Raw genomic sequence first — 9247 nt, forward strand, 5'->3', positions numbered from 1 at the left:
ATACGTATATAGTACTTATACGTACAGAAATACGTATTAATTGCTTAAATGTACAGTATCCGGGAATAGTAACAGTGAACAGTGACACCGAACAGTAATTTCGTAAAACCGAAAATTGCTGAACAGTAACCGTATATTACTGTTTTGGCATTTAAAGGTTTACGAAACGATTCTAAATTCTTTTCTTATTCTTTTAAGGTGATCGTTAAATCGAGGAAAGGAATTAGCATCGCGGATTGTGGAATTACGCTCAAGTCAATAAGGTGAGTAAAATCTCACTGAATTACGAATCTACCCTCGCGGTGATTCAACATTTTTGCAAGTGTGTTTATTAAATGAATTACAACATGTATATAATTTAGTGAGCTACATATATACAGTATAATGGTAATAAGTACATATATATATATAGTTCATTAAATTATTTACTGTTATTAATTCATTGAAAATAGTCATTTCGGTGACAGAAAAATTGTGCATGTGTATGTGATTTCAATGGTACGATATGATGTGAGATTATCGTACGTAATTTTTCAGGTGTTTATGAAATATGACATGTATAGGATATAGTGGACTATGTATATGTGGTATAAATGGTAAATAAATACGAATATATATAGTTTGCTATATAATATACTGTTATGATTTTTATTATGGATATATTGTGAAAGTTTTAAAACGTACAATATGATGAGTGATTATTGTACATGATTTTATCACGGAAAATGTGAAATATTGTGATTTGTCTTCGGACGTGATGTGTGGTACAATATGATGTGAGATTATTGTACATGTGAGGCAAGTCGGAACCTAGCCTTTGGCCGGGCGAAAGTTACGATACAGTTAGAGCTCTAGTCTGTCTGCCATAGTACTGCATGAGGTAACGGGTGGTTATCTGATCATGGGTACTCAGCTTGTTTTGGATGTTGGGTGGCGGGTGGTTACCCAACATCAGCGGTATACTAAGTGAGGGGTAACGGATGTGTACCAGCGCTCATTAGTTACCATTTTGTGAAAGTATTAGAGTAACCAGATGGGTTGCTCGTTTTCTCATGATTTTCATTATACTGTGTTGATGTGGAGTTGTGTCTTTTATGAGACGAGAGTTATTTTAATATTTTACTCATACGAGCTGTAAAGCTTACCGGGTTTGTGTCTACAATCCCGGTGCACCAATTCGATGGTGTAGTGGATGACTCCGCAGGTGTAGATTAGCAGAAATTGACGGACCGCTCAGAGGACTTGAAGTGATTTACCTCCAGCTTGTGTGAAGATTTTGTGTGACTATTTTGTGAGAGATGGTGAGAATTATTACATTCCAACTTACGTAATGTAAATTATGAATTTGGGTTGTAATAATTGGTTTTTCTGAGTTGTATTGATAACTCAGTGATGATCCGCTGTGCACTTAAAAGATTTCGATTTTATTGAGATTATTCTGTGTTTAACGATTTTAAGATTTTGAGTTTTGAAGCTCGAAATTTTAGGGTCGTTACAGTTGGTATCAGAGCCTAAGTGCGTATTTGGCGATTATCAATACCATCCAGGAGCGATGATCCGACTGCAGGCGGGCTCCCATCACATGCTCCTCGGTATTGATATGTCGTCGGGTACGCGAGAGTGTTAGGAGCCACACCTTATGGTTTGGTCCTGTAGAGAGTATTGTGACGATACTCCGATGATTCACCTCCTTCTGAAATTTCATGATTGATATCAGTCGGATCTATTTTGTCGAATTCGAGACTTCACATATATGACTGAGTGTTAATTGTTGAATGGTGATGAAATTGGAAAATGGCCGTGGACAGGGCCGAGGACGGACGAGAGGTCGAGACCGAGTTAGGGCTGCAGGCCGAGTCCGCAATGTGGAGAACCTTTTTGAGGAGGCTGCTCCACTGGAAGGACAAGTTGATCTTGTTGCTATCGTTAGAGACGATAGTCGTGTGTTGAGGTTGATCAAGGACATGAGTGAGCTACTAGTGCTGTCATTTCATGACGCTTGGATCATATGGTAGCGGACCACTGGATCGGAGTATTGGGACCTACTTGGTGATGATTGAGTACTCTGAGTTAGAAAAGAGGATGATAGCCATATTCATTTATTGATAGTTGGCAGTGGAGGGGTTAGGATTGATTCCTACGCCTATGGGAAACTCTTTATGTGTCACTTCGCTTTTGGAGTGTTCCTCGAAATTGGAGACAATGAAAGGCTTGTCCTATTGTGATTGGAAGTAGAGAGTTCTCTGCTTATTTGATAGTGATTCCGGACCACACTATGATGTGATCTGAGGAATTGAATTGGTTGAGGCCGCAGTACGCGGTGATTGATTGTGGGGACATGATGAGTTCTTTCATAGACCCAGGAAACCAGAGTTTCGTATCTGTGCCTCGAGTCGGATAATGCCATGATAGCTAGAGTCTTGGAAAATGTGGAGTTTGTGGATCTAGAAGTGGCTATCACAGACATTGTTCTACTATTCGAGTATAGTGAGGTGTTTCAGGAGATGCGGAGTTACCTTCTTCGAGAGTTGGTGATTTCCTTATTGATGATGTGCTTGGTATAGCATCTGTATCAAAGGCGCCTTATGGGATTGGGAAAGAACGAGTTTAAGGAATTGAAAGAGCAGATAGATGACATATTAGACCTAGGGTGCATCAAACCTAGTGTCTCAGCTTGAGTGGTGCCGGTGTTATTCGTGAATAAAAAGAAGTCTCATGCGGTTGAGTGTGAATTATAGGGGAATGATTAAGGTGACCATCAAGACTATGTATCATTTACCTAGGATTGATGATGTGTGTGATACGTCCTTAAGGTGGTGATACAATTATTAAACTGAGATTCACATACGTCGTGGTTGCGTTTCAACTCGTTTTGTTTCGGACATTGACAATTGAAGTTACACATTGTTCTTGGCTGAGCAAGAAATCTAATGTGTTAGAGAAATTTCATTTTGACGTCACGAATTAATTATTTTGCTAGATGAGCATTTAATTGAGAACGCTGATCTTTCAGGATTTAATTATTTTGGTGTTGGGGATTTGAACTTCACAATGCTACAGGTCCAAATGAGACGCAATGGCGGCGAAGTAACTCTATTGAAGGTAAGGTATGAGATGACCTTAGCTTAATGGTGTTTTGACGAATTTTCGTGACAAGCACCTTCCAACCGATAAAGAAATGGTTGAAAAATCAATTTTCTTTTCAAGTGCAAGTGGTGTTAGTATGGGAAGACTTAGATGCACTTCTTCCCTCCATGCATCAGATTATTATTGTTGGATGAGGCGAAGTTGACTGAGGTGTTCAATAAGGGATAATTCTACGATAAAGAGTAATCAATTATATTGCTGTTTGCGGAGAAGTTATGTTGGCCGAATGTGTCGACAATGAGAGTCCTTAATGAAAGTAAAGAAACAACTGTTTATAGTGGTGGTGTAGCAACCATTTTTGGGTTGATTTTGAGGAGACAATAGACCCAATAACCAGCTTCCGTTGTTGAATTAATTGCAGAACTTATTAGTACTACGACGGTGGGGGAAATCAATATGTTAGATGATGCCACTGGGGCGTTTGTGTGGGACCGTATGTCATGAATTTGAGGCATGTATGAACCAGGGGGTAAAGTATATCTCGGTCGCGGTCTTGTAGGCTTTTGCGCTGTAAATTCGCTTAATTTTCATGTTTCACCGTTATGGGATAAATACCACCTTGGTCTAACTTGTAAATTGTGGCACACCACTCAGGGAAGCAAGAAGCAGAAATTAATTTTCGATGGTAAGTTTTGATGAGAGGGGTAGGATGCGTGATGCATCTCTCTTGTGGTGGTGGTAGAATTTTCTACAGCCTTTTGCGTATATTAGTCGATTCTCTGGTGAACTGTTTGAGAGTAATTCATAGTCCAAGATGGTGTTCTGTGATGGTTGTGAACTCAATGAGTTAAGATTTCTTTATCGTGTTGCCGATACAAATATAGTACTCGAGTGCATATCATGCACGACAACTTTTTATGGTTACAATAAGATGATCATGAAAGGGGATTATTTTGCTGATTGGAAGGAATGGTAGGTTCGTTATTCTAATGATGATTTGTGGAGAAGTCATGAAGGTATTGTCGTGATAAAGCACGTTTATTTGAAAACCACTATGTGTGATGTAAGTAGTAGGCATGTGTTAATCATTAATTTGACTCATGTTAGATGTTGAGAGTTTCAGCCATGCTCAGTGGTGGGAGCTAACTCATGACGTGAGGATAGTCTGTCAAATCGCAAGAGAGTGGTGAACTAGACAAAAGAGGGCGTTGACGCCTCCATGCTGAAAACATCATTAGGTTTCGGGAGGATGATTATATTTTGAGTAGCTCACATGCGACTATTATGGTTAGGACATGTGACAGATTGTCTGATGGAGGAAGTTTGAGGTAACTGAAGATAGGTTGAGAGCTTGTATGCTGGGTTTTAAGGTAGCGGTGAAAACGTTTGACATTGATTGAGTTAGCCTAAAACGACAGTTACTATTCCAACATCGGCATGGTACCCTATGAGGCACTTAAGGTAGACATGTCGATCACCTATATGTTGGGCCAAAGTTGGGAGTAGTGAGACTTGACAAGAAAGAAAAGTTGGCGGAGGTATGTTGGGCCTTTGAGATTCTCGAGAAGGTGGGAAAACTAGCCTTGCGTACTAGCATGCCGGACTTTCACAATGCCTTCTACATTTCCATGTTGAGGAAGTATGATCCTGATGTGTCGCATATGTGATCGATCATAACACTATTGAAGTGAAGGAAAATGACACTTTTGTTGTCGAACCGGTTCGTATCCTGGATAGATCCACAAAGAAGCTTCGGAGGAGAGAAGTTGAGCTAGTCAAGGTGCTGTGGAGTCACCATGATGAGGGTGATGCATCTTGGGAACTAGTGTCAGACATGATGACTAGATATCCACAGTTGTTTGTTGAGTGAGTTTGAATTTCGGGACGAAATTCCTTTAAGGGGGGTAGATTGTAATAACCCTAAATTTTAAACAATGTTAGTTTGATTTGGAATTCTATAAAATTTCGAATTTTATTAGAATGAACGTATTTGGTTGCGACGTTAGTAAACGAGAAACGGAAACGTTCTCGGAACGTTTAAATTGAAAAACGTTACATTTCCGTAACGTTTATATCGACTTTTATTCCGTCGATCGGTTGCGAAAACTTCCTTCACGAAAGTTGTAGAGCTCGTCGATACGAGTGCGTGGACATGTGACACGTTCGAATCGGACGTCGGATGTAAAAGTTATTAACGTCGGAAGTTAGTTTCCGATTTGGAAACGAGTATAAATAGAATGTTTTGTGATTAGGGTTTCCACTTTTGGAAACCCTCAGTTTCTCTCCGCCTCCCTCTCACTTTCTCTCTCTTCTCTCTCGTTCTTTCCCCCTCTCACCCGAGCTCTCCCCCTCCCTCGGCTTCGACCTTCGATCTCCCTCATCCGAGGGAGGTGTTCCTCACCGCCGGCTCCATGGCACTCATCAGCTCGACGCGACGTCCCACCGATCATGGCACAAGCTCCAGCGTCGCCGCGAAGATCATCGAACCACACCGAGCCCAGCAACAACAGGTTCCAGTTCTCCGCCGTTCGAGCAGCCCTCCGCCGACGCAAGCACACGATCCACACCTCTCTCTTCCCTCCGGCGCCGTAGATGAGCTACCACTATGCAACTCGAGCCGAGGCAAGTCCCCCTTGAAGGATCGAGCTCCACCGACGATCCATCCATCTCCGACGAGTTCCAAGAGCCCCACTATACGATCTAGGTAAGTAAGGAAGTGATTGTTGTTGGTGTGTGATTGTGGATTGAAATTTGTTGGATTTGGGTTGATTTTGTGGAATCGGAGGATTGATGAACACCGCCGCCTTAGGCGACGCGTGTGGAGGCGTGGGGTGGCGTAGGGGCTGCCTAGGAGCGGAGGAAGGAAGAGGGGAGAAAAGAGGAGAGTTTGGAGGCGGCGGTGGCGTGATACGCGCCGTGGTTAGCCTCGGCGCGTGGGCCCCACGCGCGGCCGCCGGAGGTGGCGCGTGTGCCACACGCGCCGCCACGTGCGGTGGTGGGAACAGTTTGACAGAAGGGTATTTTGGTAATTTACTGTGTACGGTAAATGTAATTAAATTTTACTTTCGGTAAATGTAAATATAAATTACTTTCAGTAAATGTAAAAAGTAATTTTGTAAAAGGGTAATTTAGTAAATTTTATTTACTGAATTTGTATTTACATTTAAATCGTACGTATACGTACAGAAATACGTATTAATATTTATACGTACAGAAATACGTATTTAATATTTATACGTACAGAAATACGTATTTAATATTTATACGTACAGAAATACATATATAGTATTTATACGTACAGAAATACGTATATAGTACTTATACGTACAGAAATACGTATTAATTGCTTAAATGTACAGTATCCGGGAATAGTAACAGTGAACAGTGACACCGAACAGTAATTTCGTAAAACCGAAAATTGCTGAACAGTAACCGTATATTACTGTTTTGGCATTTAAAGGTTTACGAAACGATTCTAAATTCTTTTCTTATTCTTTTAAGGTGATCGTTAAATCGAGGAAAGGAATTAGCATCGCGGATTGTGGAATTACGCTCAAGTCAATAAGGTGAGTAAAATCTCACTGAATTACGAATCTACCCTCGCGGTGATTCAACATTTTTGCAAGTGTGTTTATTAAATGAATTACAACATGTATATAATTTAGTGAGCTACATATATACAGTATAATGGTAATAAGTACATATATATATATAGTTCATTAAATTATTTACTGTTATTAATTCATTGAAAATAGTCATTTCGGTGACAGAAAAATTGTGCATGTGTATGTGATTTCAATGGTACGATATGATGTGAGATTATCGTACGTAATTTTTCAGGTGTTTATGAAATATGACATGTATAGGATATAGTGGACTATGTATATGTGGTATAAATGGTAAATAAATACGAATATATATAGTTTGCTATATAATATACTGTTATGATTTTTATTATGGATATATTGTGAAAGTTTTAAAACGTACAATATGATGAGTGATTATTGTACATGATTTTATCACGGAAAATGTGAAATATTGTGATTTGTCTTCGGACGTGATGTGTGGTACAATATGATGTGAGATTATTGTACATGTGAGGCAAGTCGGAACCTAGCCTTTGGCCGGGCGAAAGTTACGATACAGTTAGAGCTCTAGTCTGTCTGCCATAGTACTGCATGAGGTAACGGGTGGTTATCTGATCATGGGTACTCAGCTTGTTTTGGATGTTGGGTGGCGGGTGGTTACCCAACATCAGCGGTATACTAAGTGAGGGGTAACGGATGTGTACCAGCGCTCATTAGTTACCATTTTGTGAAAGTATTAGAGTAACCAGATGGGTTGCTCGTTTTCTCATGATTTTCATTATACTGTGTTGATGTGGAGTTGTGTCTTTTATGAGACGAGAGTTATTTTAATATTTTACTCATACGAGCTGTAAAGCTTACCGGGTTTGTGTCTACAATCCCGGTGCACCAATTCGATGGTGTAGTGGATGACTCCGCAGGTGTAGATTAGCAGAAATTGACGGACCGCTCAGAGGACTTGAAGTGATTTACCTCCAGCTTGTGTGAAGATTTTGTGTGACTATTTTGTGAGAGATGGTGAGAATTATTACATTCCAACTTACGTAATGTAAATTATGAATTTGGGTTGTAATAATTGGTTTTTCTGAGTTGTATTGATAACTCAGTGATGATCCGCTGTGCACTTAAAAGATTTCGATTTTATTGAGATTATTCTGTGTTTAACGATTTTAAGATTTTGAGTTTTGAAGCTCGAAATTTTAGGGTCGTTACAACCACCCAGTCATCGAGGCAGCGCTTTTTTCAAAAGGCGAAGAGCGAAGATTGAAGATGATGAAATATCCCTTCTATTTTCCAGAAGGGTTTGCTGTGACATACGCACGTATAACCCCCTTTAATAGTTGAATATGGACATTTGGGCTTAAATATGCTGGTTTAATTGTTGAGCTTCTATTGGTCCAGTTCTTACCTTCAAATTTGTGGAAATCCATCTTATTCACAATTATTATTTATATATATTAAGTTTTATTTTTGCATGTATTATATATATTTAATTAAAATATTTATTGTTGGAAAAACAGTCGCCTGACGATGCTCTCGTCTTGCGAAGCTTGACTATGTCGCATTTCCTTACGTTTTCGCATTTGAAAACATTGTTTACAACTAATAATATCTGACATGTATATATGCTAGTTTTTGACGATTCTCGTTCTGCGAACTTCTAGTACCATTCAGAATAATGCTTCGATTCATGTACGTACGTTGTATGGCGATTTCTCGATCAGGAATCTTCTTGCAGCTAGTGTACTGCAATTTCATCGTAGAAATAAAAGCCAGCAAACAAAACATACAAGTCCAAGTTTAGTCTCGATCTCCTTGAAAAATTCATTGACGATTGGAGTATTTAATTAATACCTAGCCTTTAGTTTTCTTTATGTCTCGCGTCACCGGCAATCACCATGCTAGTGAAAACTAATTGCTGATAATGTTTCCTGAAAGTAACCCGTATTTGCAGAAAGTCCTGGATTCCAATGCAATCATTTATTACCTTTATGTCACAATTTCGTTGCATTTCTTCTACATATTCATGACCTATTTGACTGTATTTGATCCTCATCCAACTAGCTAGATGAAAAACTGTAAATGGAACAGCCAATTTTTATGCTGAAGCATAGGACCAAATATATGTGAATCACACAAATATATCCAGTTATCCAAAATAGGAAACAACGATCGATCAAGGCAAGTTGACGAAGTCCTGATCGATCGATAAAACCCTAATCTACACGTTAAGGTTAGAAAAAATCCAACAAAGGGTCAAGCTTCTTGGCGAAGCTTTCTCTGTTGCGTGGCTTCGCCCAGAAGACTCAAATCGTATATGAATGTGTATGTCGGCCTAGCTGGTACACGAAATACGTACGCGGCGCAGTGATCCTCTACGACCACGCCGTCATATTCCCATTGAATAAACAAGCCCAAGTGACATAGATCTTTGAGCTGGCTCTTGGTGATTGGCCAGTGATAACCTTCGTGAGGAAGATAACTCACGACTACGACGGTGGACGATATCGTAGTCGTGCTGCCAAAGCCAAAAGTGACATGCATATTCATACAACATTTAACCAAAAACTAAT

The sequence above is a fragment of the Argentina anserina genome, chromosome 3, assembly GCF_933775445.1.
Source record: "Argentina anserina chromosome 3, drPotAnse1.1, whole genome shotgun sequence".
NCBI lineage: Eukaryota > Viridiplantae > Streptophyta > Magnoliopsida > Rosales > Rosaceae > Argentina > Argentina anserina.